Here is a 14,469-nt window from a genome sequence, read left to right as displayed (position 1 = left end):
CAGCCTCAGCCTCCCAGTAACTTGGATTACAGGCGCGCGCCACCGCACCCGGCGGGAAATTGTCTCGCTCATAGGGTTTTTGAATTCGACAAATGTGATGTCATCAAGCAGCAAACCGGAGTGGCATCTAGTGGCGGGAAATAACACTGCAGCTGCTGAAGAGATGAAGGCTGAGTTTGTTAAAGTTCTGGATATCGAACTTCATCTGTTCATTCATATATTCATTTGTATATATTTGTATTTGTCTTAATGTCATTCTAATTATTCTTGCAGCACAACATTATCAAATAGGTTACCACACATTCAGGTAGCGCTCTCTAAAGGTTCTCTGAAAATGGTAAAAATGTTCCACATTCTGTGAACTTTATAATGAAGAAATCACATTCAGAGATCCCTTAGGGAAAAAACCTCTTTGAGAGTTTATAAGAAGTGTATTCTCTATCAGTTTAGCTCCTGTTTCTAAATGACAAAAGTGTCTGCCTGTATTATATCTAAGAAAATATCAGGCGTCTATAGATTCATACTGAAATGACAGAAAATGTTATATTGCAGAACAAATGAAGGCATCAGTAAAGAAATTGAAAGTTTCACATCCACCCCATCTATTTACAATGTTGAAATGAAGGCTACTGTGTACTGTCCCAAACAGTTCATATCTTGCTTGTATTGTTTTAAATGCAATAAATGATGATGTTTTGTTATAAGACTAATCAATTGTTATGTTCATCAATAAATATTGACTAGTGTTGGGTTAACATTACTAAGGTGCTATACTGAGTAAGATTCTTGACATAGTACATGTCACAGAGCAACGTTCATGCTGCTGATGAAGAATGATACACTGTAAAAAAAGATCGTAATTTTACAGGAAATAACTGTAAATTTGTATAGTAATTATCATGTTTTTTTAAATAACTTGCAAAATCCTGTAAAATGACAGATATTAACTATAAATTAACAACCCAAAACATTATTTGAAGTATTTTGACAATAACAACAAATAACGTTTATTTCCTCTTTTTTTTACTGTAAATTTACTATATAATATTTACAGTATTTTTGCACTTTCAGAAAATACATGCAGATGTACGTAAAATAAAATGTTTTTATCTGTAATTAAATATGTAACTCGTAATATAAAAGTGTATTACTATTATAAGACTTTAAGATGTTCTTTGTAATTTTAAAGTAAACATAAAACTGTAAGAAAAGCGTAAAATAAAAAAAACGTAAAATGTAAGTAAAACATTTTTACATAAATCATTTTCTCAATATTCGATTGAATCCAACAAAAACACAAAATATCCAATGTTGAAACAAAAGTAAATAAATATGTTTTCATGAAATTCCTAACTTACTATATTGTAAACATCTACAGTTGACAATATCATTAAAAAAAAAAATCATAGAAAGTGGAGAAATCTCTGCAGGGAGGACCAAGGTTTAAAACACACACTGTTATTTACTCAACAATAAGTCACAGTTATCCTTGTTTTATTTATGTGTTCTGTTGCTGTGTTTATTTTCCATTGGTCAATTTACAGTAATAAACCTTAGTTTTACAGTATAATGTATGGTTTTCGGATTCTGGCCGACAGCCAGAGCTACGGCACTTGAAATAGAATTCAGCCAAAACACGGCAGACAAGTCAGGCATGTTTGGAATGAGTCCACAACACTCCTGATTGGTTAATATAAACATCATCGAAGAAACCTGCCAATGAGAACTGTCCGCGCCTGTCGTTCACATTTGAAACATCCAAGTCAGTTTGAGCGGGTCTCCTCCTGCTGGAGCGACAGCTATCTGTGTGTCTGTTACAGGAGTTTATGGATTCATATCGGGATCGTTTTACATCTACACGTTAAATATGAGCATCGGGACGTCAACAAAGAACAGAAGACTTGAGATCTGGTGAGTCCTGCAACTGTAATGGAGTTAAACATGTATTTAGATAATCCTTACTTAGTTTGTGAATGTTTTATTTTTTATTTAAGGTTACGTTTCTTCTTCTAGTTAGCTGAGTTTCTTCCCGTTAAGTTGGTATGCATAATTAATAGGTTGTTAAATGTTAAGAAGCCCTGAGATGCTGTTTCTTGCAAGATGTTGCGCCCGGGAAACCCGGCTTAACATGCGGCTGCTAACGTTAGCTTACAGTTTATTGCAGTGCCGCCCCCCCACCCTCTCGTCTCCAACACGGGAGAATTACACATAAACATGCAGTGGGGTGTCACAGTGTTGTCGCCAAGTTTAATGTAAAGTTTCACAGCTTTCTTACAGCGGAATCTAGTTTGTTAATGCTCAGTAGCCAACAGCTAGCATAGCATAAACAGCTAACCGCTAACGTTCGGCTAATTTGCTAGTTAGCTCTGCTCTATATATTACACGCTAACATGACTAGCTAATGTCACACTGTGAACTAAAATACTTTTTGTATTACTACATCATACATGCTTGGTCCAAATCACTGCTAAAATTAATTATTTTTGAAAATGTATAGTAAAGAAACACTCAGCCATGCATGAAATAACATAGCAAAAGAATACGGGTAATGTTTGACCCATGTTGTGCCTTAGAAGTGTAGTGATACAAACATGATTTTTATTCAAAAAGTAAGAAAGGGACAAATACAAAATTAGAATTGGTGTTGATCTAAAACATGTTAATTGAGGAATACCTGGGATCCTGAATGGTTAAAGTAATTTATTGCAAAGATATTTACAATGAAAACTAATTCGGGTCACTTTTGACACATGTTGGTTGTATGTTGTGTAACAAAGGGTTAACGTGACAGCTGTGATGTTCACTCTTTTGACAGAGCACCAGTGGACAGCGAAGACTATGGAAGAGAAGATGTGATGGTTTTGTGTGGAAAGCTGCTGACGCCAGCCTGTGTCCCTCATCAGTCTCTCCAGGCAGCACCCAGCTATTCTTGCAGATGAAAATACTTTGATATGTGAGTAATAACTAACTTGTGTCTAACATAATATTGAATGTCGTTTAGTAAAGTATTTAAAAATACCCCACATTGTACATGTACAGGACAATCAGACCTTGTTCAACAAAGATCATCAGACAATTGTTTTGTCTTTGAGGTACAGCCGCAGCAGAGAGTCTGAGTTTGAAGAAAACACTAACATTTTATTTAGTGTTGTTTAATCAATCAATATTTACTGGTCTTGAATTTCCTCACTGTATTACAAAATGCTCGAATCTTATTGTACAGGGACATTATGCAGATTTCATCACCTGAAGATACAAATATAGATTCAGCGATATGTACCATTTTAAGGAAATAGACTGTTAGCGGTATTTACTAAAGCTCCGCAGCTGTAGCTAGGCGCTGCTAATGAAAACTCAAGTGCTCAATTTGTTGGTTTTTATTTTTTATTAAGAATTGACCAAGCATATCTTCCTCTTCGAAATCCCAGTTGTACTTCGCTAACACGCAGTGCCTGGGAGGGTGCGTTTGATTGTTCCCACAATAGTGCGTGCTTGTGCTTCAAAGGTCCATCATACAAGATGTAGGGGATCTATTGGCAGCTGCTGATAATAACATCCATCATTATGGTTTACTAATAGTTATCACTTCACTTCCTCCTCCAGCATCTGGACACAGCAGGAACCTACGCCAGGATCCTGTTTGTGGACTTCAGCTCTGCCTTCAACACAACACTCTGGCTGGAGGCTGCGCTCCATCAGGACCAACACCTCTCTCCCTCAGGACCAACACCTCTCTCCCTCAGGACCAGAACCTCTCTCCATCAGGACCAACACCTCTCTCCATCAGGACCAACACCTCTCTCCATTAGGACCAGAACCTCTCTCCATCAGGACCAGAACCTCTCTCCATCAGGACCAAAACCTCTCTCCATCAGGACCAAAACCTCTCTCCATCAGGACCAAAACCTCTCTCCATCAGGACCAACACCTCTCTCCATCAGGACCAGAACTTCTCTCCATCAGGACCAAAACCTCTCTCCATCAGGACCAAAACCTCTCTCCATCAGGACCAAAACCTCTCTCCATCAGGACCAACACCTCTCTCCATCAGGACCAGAACCTCTCTCCATCAGGACCAGAACCTCTCGCCACCTCAACAAGGCCCCCCCCCCCCCCCCCACTGACACTTTACCTCAGCCACAACGCAGACTCTATGCATTACATAATGGAGATCACAGGATGGTAAATAATGCAATGTTTAAATATTGCTTACTGCACATATTTTATATTCTATAATTTATTGCATTCTATTTCGATGTAAGTTACTGCTTTATTTTATTTCTATCTTACTATATTTTTATTACAGTGTTCTTAATATAGTTCGCTATCTGTGTACTTTTTAATTTTTTTAATTTGTATGTCGTGTGTCCAGGTGTCGTGGTGCACGACACCTAGTCAAATTCCTCGTACGTGTGAACCTACCTGGCAATAAACCCGTTTCTGATTCTGATCGGTTTGTCCTCTAGGTTGCACTGCCACGTCTGCAGTAGCGCAGAATGGACAGAGGAAACATGATTGGGCCTCAAGTTTTTTGCAGCCAATATTCATTTATCCTACAGGGGCGGCTAGTGGAGTACTTCGTGACCACAAAGTGTGAACGTTGTGATCAGCTGTTTTAGCGCAGTTCTCCAGTGAAGGGGGGGGGGAGTCTCCCTCCGCAGCCGGTTGGCGTAGTTTGGGCACAATTCTGTTGTACAGACCGACGTTAACAGCAGCCCTGTCTGTGCACACGGAGACCGACTCTCGTCCGGTGATCTAACCGCCTTCTGGAAAAGCTTCACAAGTACGTCGGTAAGCAAATGCGCTTTGTGACACAAGTGACGGTACGCATTTCAGATTACGCACATAATCTGCGTACCAGTTATGTGCACCCCTGTACTACAGCAAAAGTATTCTCCGTCGGGACTTCCTGCAACAACACCACGCCGTAATCAAAGATGTTCTATTGAGAAGACGATCACTACGTGACAAAAGTTTTCAAAACCGTGGCTACTGAAATCAATCTTACTAACTGCTGTCTGTGCAATTTACTCCGCGAGTTGGCAGACTTTATTTTGCTTACTTTAACATCATTTTTCATGGTGGGGCTAAGCCATTTCTTGGTATGGGTGTAGCCTACCCCAGCCATACCCTGGCGCTGCCACTGGTGGCACGTATGGGGCGGGCCATTCTGCACATGCGTTAAATGCGTTAAATATTTTAACGCAATTAATTAAAAAAATTAATTACCGCCGTTAACGCGATCATTTTGACAGCACTCATTTTAAGTTTTCAGAGTAATTGTTTCCTACAGAACATTTTGTGATGTCATTTTGTTGAACCTGTTTGATTGGAAAATGTTAGAAAAAAGCTGTAAGATAACAGTATTCTAACTTTAGGTTCTGTATTTATTTTAGTGTTTGATCATACAAATCTAATAAAAAAAATGTAAACTGTTTTTCTCATCAGAACTTTATTTAAGGTATTTTATTGTAACATTTTAAGACAATGGATTTTGAAAAGAGAGGAAAGTTTCCTCTAAAATCTTTAAGGACAATTTCTGTATACTAATTGCTTTTGCACTTTATTTCAGTTAATGTATTTTTACTTTAATTTAATGTTTTTTGTTTGGCAGCCGCTGCTGCCAGTCATTTGACCGTTTTTTTACGGGTTTTTTGCCCGTAGAAGTTTTAGTGCTGTACTTTTATTAAATGTTATTGACTGTAAAAAGAGAGGATACATCTATAAAATTAGAGTATTTGCCTGTAGAAGTATGAGTGATGTACTTTTATTTAAGGTTATTGACTGTAAAAAGAGAGTATAAATCTGTAAAATTACAGTGTTTGCACGTTAAAATATTAGTGCTGTACTTTTATTAAATGTTATTGACTGTAAAAAGAGAGGATACATCTATAAAATTAGAGTATTTGCCTGTAGAAGTATGAGTGATGTACTTTTATTTAAGGTTATTGACTGTAAAAAGAGAGTATAAATCTGTAAAATTACAGTGTTTTCCTGTAAAATCTTTAAGGACAATTCCCGTAAATTAATGGCTTATTCACTTTATTTCAGTTAAAGTATTTTACTTTAATTTAAGGGTTTTTGTTTGGCAGCCGCTGCTGCCAGTACTTTGACCGTTTTTTTACGAGTTTTTTTTTTTACAGTGTACATAATGACTAAAGTGGACCATTGACAGACAAATGAAACCACAAGATCACCTAAAGAGTTTATTTTAGCATCATGACAGTTGTTACTGACCACTAAAATCAAAAGGAAAAGCAGTGGAATGAATCAGGTCAATACAATCATCATGACATATGACATGTTCTGTAAAAGTGATGCTGATGATAAACGCACGTTCATTTAGCACCTACAGTTATTAACACCCAGGAGCTTGCAGCTTCTTGTGTACGTGATGGACAGAAATAAAGAATCTAAACATGAATAATGGTGACCTGAGCCCCTTTCTGTAAATGCAACCGAAGACAGAGAAGAAGCACAGCAGTGACGAACGAGACATTTATGGAACATTGTTTTTTACAGTTCTTGCTACCAGTGATAGTAAAGCTGTCGATAGGTTGGAAGGGATTTACACGTAGAGGCTTCGAAACACATTTTAATGCAGCTTAACAGACGCTAAAAGCAATACAAAACTGGAATGACGTTTTTTAAAACAGCGGGATATGTTCATTAGTTTCCTGCTCTGCATGAACTTTGTTCACCCGAGCAATTGTGATCACATTAGCCACTTCACCAAAGCACCTTTTCTAATAGAGCCACTGAGTTGGCACATTGTACACACAGATTACAGAGAACTGAAGCCCCAATAAAGAACAAGATGAAGACAATCAGATGAGAAATGTGTAAACACTTTACATATTAACTAACAAAAACTATGGACTATAGTGTTTACAGTACCACATTTCAGTATAATAAACCACCAACAAGTATGTCCTGCTGCAGCATTTTTGAATGTACAGTTTTACTATAAGACTATCAGTGTTGTTGATGTAGTTTCAGGTTTCCTCCAGGCGGAGGCAGTGTAGGACACGCAGTTCAGCTGCTTCTTGAGGGTTTTTCATGAGAATAAGAAGATTACAAAGGCAGTGATGAAGCTGCTGTGTGGTGGAAAAATATAATGTTGGAGTGTCGTGTTGTTGTAGTATTTTATTTTTGAGTTAAAAAGACTGGGTCCCGCTGTATTACACAGGTTGCTCTACAGCATCTATTCACAGGCGTGATCCCAATATTGAGTGGCACGGGGGCTTTGGCCTGCTCCGTCTCCGGCCTTGGCCGATGCACCCCTCTAGACGACCTGGTGGTCCCGAGCTCCCCCAGGAGCACCATATCGATACCGAACTTAGTGCGGACACCCGATCGGCATAGTCCGCTGCAGCTCAGGTCTCCTGAGCTCAAACGCTTCACCAGCCTCAGCCTCCCAGTAACTTGGATTACAGGCGCGCGCCACCGCACCCGGCGGGAAATTGTCTCGCTCATAGGGTTTTTGAATTCGACAAATGTGATGTCATCAAGCAGCAAACCGGAGTGGCATCTAGTGGCGGGAAATAACACTGCAGCTGCTGAAGAGATGAAGGCTGAGTTTGTTAAAGTTCTGGATATCGAACTTCATCTGTTCATTCATATATTCATTTGTATATATTTGTATTTGTCTTAATGTCATTCTAATTATTCTTGCAGCACAACATTATCAAATAGGTTACCACACATTCAGGTAGCGCTCTCTAAAGGTTCTCTGAAAATGGTAAAAATGTTCCACATTCTGTGAACTTTATAATGAAGAAATCACATTCAGAGATCCCTTAGGGAAAAAACCTCTTTGAGAGTTTATAAGAAGTGTATTCTCTATCAGTTTAGCTCCTGTTTCTAAATGACAAAAGTGTCTGCCTGTATTATATCTAAGAAAATATCAGGCGTCTATAGATTCATACTGAAATGACAGAAAATGTTATATTGCAGAACAAATGAAGGCATCAGTAAAGAAATTGAAAGTTTCACATCCACCCCATCTATTTACAATGTTGAAATGAAGGCTACTGTGTACTGTCCCAAACAGTTCATATCTTGCTTGTATTGTTTTAAATGCAATAAATGATGATGTTTTGTTATAAGACTAATCAATTGTTATGTTCATCAATAAATATTGACTAGTGTTGGGTTAACATTACTAAGGTGCTATACTGAGTAAGATTCTTGACATAGTACATGTCACAGAGCAACGTTCATGCTGCTGATGAAGAATGATACACTGTAAAAAAAGATCGTAATTTTACAGGAAATAACTGTAAATTTGTATAGTAATTATCATGTTTTTTTAAATAACTTGCAAAATCCTGTAAAATGACAGATATTAACTATAAATTAACAACCCAAAACATTATTTGAAGTATTTTGACAATAACAACAAATAACGTTTATTTCCTCTTTTTTTTACTGTAAATTTACTATATAATATTTACAGTATTTTTGCACTTTCAGAAAATACATGCAGATGTACGTAAAATAAAATGTTTTTATCTGTAATTAAATATGTAACTCGTAATATAAAAGTGTATTACTATTATAAGACTTTAAGATGTTCTTTGTAATTTTAAAGTAAACATAAAACTGTAAGAAAAGCGTAAAATAAAAAAAACGTAAAATGTAAGTAAAACATTTTTACATAAATCATTTTCTCAATATTCGATTGAATCCAACAAAAACACAAAATATCCAATGTTGAAACAAAAGTAAATAAATATGTTTTCATGAAATTCCTAACTTACTATATTGTAAACATCTACAGTTGACAATATCATTAAAAAAAAAAATCATAGAAAGTGGAGAAATCTCTGCAGGGAGGACCAAGGTTTAAAACACACACTGTTATTTACTCAACAATAAGTCACAGTTATCTTTGTTTTATTTATGTGTTCTGTTGCTGTGTTTATTTTCCATTGGTCAATTTACAGTAATAAACCTTAGTTTTACAGTATAATGTATGGTTTTCGGATTCTGGCCGACAGCCAGAGCTACGGCACTTGAAATAGAATTCAGCCAAAACACGGCAGACAAGTCAGGCATGTTTGGAATGAGTCCACAACACTCCTGATTGGTTAATATAAACATCATCGAAGAAACCTGCCAATGAGAACTGTCCGCGCCTGTCGTTCACATTTGAAACATCCAAGTCAGTTTGAGCGGGTCTCCTCCTGCTGGAGCGACAGCTATCTGTGTGTCTGTTACAGGAGTTTATGGATTCATATCGGGATCGTTTTACATCTACACGTTAAATATGAGCATCGGGACGTCAACAAAGAACAGAAGACTTGAGATCTGGTGAGTCCTGCAACTGTAATGGAGTTAAACATGTATTTAGATAATCCTTACTTAGTTTGTGAATGTTTTATTTTTTATTTAAGGTTACGTTTCTTCTTCTAGTTAGCTGAGTTTCTTCCCGTTAAGTTGGTATGCATAATTAATAGGTTGTTAAATGTTAAGAAGCCCTGAGATGCTGTTTCTTGCAAGATGTTGCGCCCGGGAAACCCGGCTTAACATGCGGCTGCTAACGTTAGCTTACAGTTTATTGCAGTGCCGCCCCCCCACCCTCTCGTCTCCAACACGGGAGAATTACACATAAACATGCAGTGGGGTGTCACAGTGTTGTCGCCAAGTTTAATGTAAAGTTTCACAGCTTTCTTACAGCGGAATCTAGTTTGTTAATGCTCAGTAGCCAACAGCTAGCATAGCATAAACAGCTAACCGCTAACGTTCGGCTAATTTGCTAGTTAGCTCTGCTCTATATATTACACGCTAACATGACTAGCTAATGTCACACTGTGAACTAAAATACTTTTTGTATTACTACATCATACATGCTTGGTCCAAATCACTGCTAAAATTAATTATTTTTGAAAATGTATAGTAAAGAAACACTCAGCCATGCATGAAATAACATAGCAAAAGAATACGGGTAATGTTTGACCCATGTTGTGCCTTAGAAGTGTAGTGATACAAACATGATTTTTATTCAAAAAGTAAGAAAGGGACAAATACAAAATTAGAATTGGTGTTGATCTAAAACATGTTAATTGAGGAATACCTGGGATCCTGAATGGTTAAAGTAATTTATTGCAAAGATATTTACAATGAAAACTAATTCGGGTCACTTTTGACACATGTTGGTTGTATGTTGTGTAACAAAGGGTTAACGTGACAGCTGTGATGTTCACTCTTTTGACAGAGCACCAGTGGACAGCGAAGACTATGGAAGAGAAGATGTGATGGTTTTGTGTGGAAAGCTGCTGACGCCAGCCTGTGTCCCTCATCAGTCTCTCCAGGCAGCACCCAGCTATTCTTGCAGATGAAAATACTTTGATATGTGAGTAATAACTAACTTGTGTCTAACATAATATTGAATGTCGTTTAGTAAAGTATTTAAAAATACCCCACATTGTACATGTACAGGACAATCAGACCTTGTTCAACAAAGATCATCAGACAATTGTTTTGTCTTTGAGGTACAGCCGCAGCAGAGAGTCTGAGTTTGAAGAAAACACTAACATTTTATTTAGTGTTGTTTAATCAATCAATATTTACTGGTCTTGAATTTCCTCACTGTATTACAAAATGCTCGAATCTTATTGTACAGGGACATTATGCAGATTTCATCACCTGAAGATACAAATATAGATTCAGCGATATGTACCATTTTAAGGAAATAGACTGTTAGCGGTATTTACTAAAGCTCCGCAGCTGTAGCTAGGCGCTGCTAATGAAAACTCAAGTGCTCAATTTGTTGGTTTTTATTTTTTATTAAGAATTGACCAAGCATATCTTCCTCTTCGAAATCCCAGTTGTACTTCGCTAACACGCAGTGCCTGGGAGGGTGCGTTTGATTGTTCCCACAATAGTGCGTGCTTGTGCTTCAAAGGTCCATCATACAAGATGTAGGGGATCTATTGGCAGCTGCTGATAATAACATCCATCATTATGGTTTACTAATAGTTATCACTTCACTTCCTCCTCCAGCATCTGGACACAGCAGGAACCTACGCCAGGATCCTGTTTGTGGACTTCAGCTCTGCCTTCAACACAACACTCTGGCTGGAGGCTGCGCTCCATCAGGACCAACACCTCTCTCCCTCAGGACCAACACCTCTCTCCCTCAGGACCAGAACCTCTCTCCATCAGGACCAACACCTCTCTCCATCAGGACCAACACCTCTCTCCATTAGGACCAGAACCTCTCTCCATCAGGACCAGAACCTCTCTCCATCAGGACCAAAACCTCTCTCCATCAGGACCAAAACCTCTCTCCATCAGGACCAAAACCTCTCTCCATCAGGACCAACACCTCTCTCCATCAGGACCAGAACTTCTCTCCATCAGGACCAAAACCTCTCTCCATCAGGACCAAAACCTCTCTCCATCAGGACCAAAACCTCTCTCCATCAGGACCAACACCTCTCTCCATCAGGACCAGAACCTCTCTCCATCAGGACCAGAACCTCTCGCCACCTCAACAAGGCCCCCCCCCCCCCCCCCCCCCACTGACACTTTACCTCAGCCACAACGCAGACTCTATGCATTACATAATGGAGATCACAGGATGGTAAATAATGCAATGTTTAAATATTGCTTACTGCACATATTTTATATTCTATAATTTATTGCATTCTATTTCGATGTAAGTTACTGCTTTATTTTATTTCTATCTTACTATATTTTTATTACAGTGTTCTTAATATAGTTCGCTATCTGTGTACTTTTTAATTTTTTTAATTTGTATGTCGTGTGTCCAGGTGTCGTGGTGCACGACACCTAGTCAAATTCCTCGTACGTGTGAACCTACCTGGCAATAAACCCGTTTCTGATTCTGATCGGTTTGTCCTCTAGGTTGCACTGCCACGTCTGCAGTAGCGCAGAATGGACAGAGGAAACATGATTGGGCCTCAAGTTTTTTGCAGCCAATATTCATTTATCCTACAGGGGCGGCTAGTGGAGTACTTCGTGACCACAAAGTGTGAACGTTGTGATCAGCTGTTTTAGCGCAGTTCTCCAGTGAAGGGGGGGGGGGAGTCTCCCTCCGCAGCCGGTTGGCGTAGTTTGGGCACAATTCTGTTGTACAGACCGACGTTAACAGCAGCCCTGTCTGTGCACACGGAGACCGACTCTCGTCCGGTGATCTAACCGCCTTCTGGAAAAGCTTCACAAGTACGTCGGTAAGCAAATGCGCTTTGTGACACAAGTGACGGTACGCATTTCAGATTACGCACATAATCTGCGTACCAGTTATGTGCACCCCTGTACTACAGCAAAAGTATTCTCCGTCGGGACTTCCTGCAACAACACCACGCCGTAATCAAAGATGTTCTATTGAGAAGACGATCACTACGTGACAAAAGTTTTCAAAACCGTGGCTACTGAAATCAATCTTACTAACTGCTGTCTGTGCAATTTACTCCGCGAGTTGGCAGACTTTATTTTGCTTACTTTAACATCATTTTTCATGGTGGGGCTAAGCCATTTCTTGGTATGGGTGTAGCCTACCCCAGCCATACCCTGGCGCTGCCACTGGTGGCACGTATGGGGCGGGCCATTCTGCACATGCGTTAAATGCGTTAAATATTTTAACGCAATTAATTAAAAAAATTAATTACCGCCGTTAACGCGATCATTTTGACAGCACTCATTTTAAGTTTTCAGAGTAATTGTTTCCTACAGAACATTTTGTGATGTCATTTTGTTGAACCTGTTTGATTGGAAAATGTTAGAAAAAAGCTGTAAGATAACAGTATTCTAACTTTAGGTTCTGTATTTATTTTAGTGTTTGATCATACAAATCTAATAAAAAAAATGTAAACTGTTTTTCTCATCAGAACTTTATTTAAGGTATTTTATTGTAACATTTTAAGACAATGGATTTTGAAAAGAGAGGAAAGTTTCCTCTAAAATCTTTAAGGACAATTTCTGTATACTAATTGCTTTTGCACTTTATTTCAGTTAATGTATTTTTACTTTAATTTAATGTTTTTTGTTTGGCAGCCGCTGCTGCCAGTCATTTGACCGTTTTTTTACGGGTTTTTTGCCCGTAGAAGTTTTAGTGCTGTACTTTTATTAAATGTTATTGACTGTAAAAAGAGAGGATACATCTATAAAATTAGAGTATTTGCCTGTAGAAGTATGAGTGATGTACTTTTATTTAAGGTTATTGACTGTAAAAAGAGAGTATAAATCTGTAAAATTACAGTGTTTGCACGTTAAAATATTAGTGCTGTACTTTTATTAAATGTTATTGACTGTAAAAAGAGAGGATACATCTATAAAATTAGAGTATTTGCCTGTAGAAGTATGAGTGATGTACTTTTATTTAAGGTTATTGACTGTAAAAAGAGAGTATAAATCTGTAAAATTACAGTGTTTTCCTGTAAAATCTTTAAGGACAATTCCCGTAAATTAATGGCTTATTCACTTTATTTCAGTTAAAGTATTTTACTTTAATTTAAGGGTTTTTGTTTGGCAGCCGCTGCTGCCAGTACTTTGACCGTTTTTTTACGAGTTTTTTTTTTTACAGTGTACATAATGACTAAAGTGGACCATTGACAGACAAATGAAACCACAAGATCACCTAAAGAGTTTATTTTAGCATCATGACAGTTGTTACTGACCACTAAAATCAAAAGGAAAAGCAGTGGAATGAATCAGGTCAATACAATCATCATGACATATGACATGTTCTGTAAAAGTGATGCTGATGATAAACGCACGTTCATTTAGCACCTACAGTTATTAACACCCAGGAGCTTGCAGCTTCTTGTGTACGTGATGGACAGAAATAAAGAATCTAAACATGAATAATGGTGACCTGAGCCCCTTTCTGTAAATGCAACCGAAGACAGAGAAGAAGCACAGCAGTGACGAACGAGACATTTATGGAACATTGTTTTTTACAGTTCTTGCTACCAGTGATAGTAAAGCTGTCGATAGGTTGGAAGGGATTTACACGTAGAGGCTTCGAAACACATTTTAATGCAGCTTAACAGACGCTAAAAGCAATACAAAACTGGAATGACGTTTTTTAAAACAGCGGGATATGTTCATTAGTTTCCTGCTCTGCATGAACTTTGTTCACCCGAGCAATTGTGATCACATTAGCCACTTCACCAAAGCACCTTTTCTAATAGAGCCACTGAGTTGGCACATTGTACACACAGATTACAGAGAACTGAAGCCCCAATAAAGAACAAGATGAAGACAATCAGATGAGAAATGTGTAAACACTTTACATATTAACTAACAAGGACTATAGTGTTTACAGTACCACATTTCAGTATAATAAACCACCAACAAGTATGTCCTGCTGCAGCATTTTTGAATGTACAGTTTTACTATAAGACTATCCGTGTTGTTGATGTAGTTTCAGGTTTCCTCCAGGCGGAGGCAGTGTAGGACACGCAGTTCAGCTGCTTCTTGAGGGTTTTTCATGAGAAT

At 38.1% G+C, this 14,469-nt stretch overlaps 2 long non-coding RNA genes across 2 annotated transcripts; both read left to right on the top strand.

Annotated features, from left to right (window-relative positions):
* The first annotated feature begins 1,428 nt into the window (after positions 1–1,428).
* LOC117540324 lies at positions 1,429–3,849 on the top strand. Its single transcript, XR_004568150.1, has 3 exons — positions 1,429–1,911; positions 2,816–2,953; positions 3,604–3,849. It is a non-coding gene; the product is annotated as an uncharacterized LOC117540324 (long non-coding RNA).
* A 5,084-nt stretch (positions 3,850–8,933) lies between these two features.
* Positions 8,934–11,253, top strand: LOC117540326. Its single transcript, XR_004568151.1, has 3 exons — positions 8,934–9,315; positions 10,220–10,357; positions 11,008–11,253. It is a non-coding gene; the product is annotated as an uncharacterized LOC117540326 (long non-coding RNA).
* The last annotated feature ends 3,216 nt before the right edge of the window (positions 11,254–14,469 follow it).

This window comes from Gymnodraco acuticeps, unplaced genomic scaffold (genome assembly GCF_902827175.1).
Source record: "Gymnodraco acuticeps unplaced genomic scaffold, fGymAcu1.1, whole genome shotgun sequence".
NCBI lineage: Eukaryota > Metazoa > Chordata > Actinopteri > Perciformes > Bathydraconidae > Gymnodraco > Gymnodraco acuticeps.
Note: the sequence above shows the minus strand (reverse complement) of the source record. Positions and strands in the feature narration are given on the sequence as shown.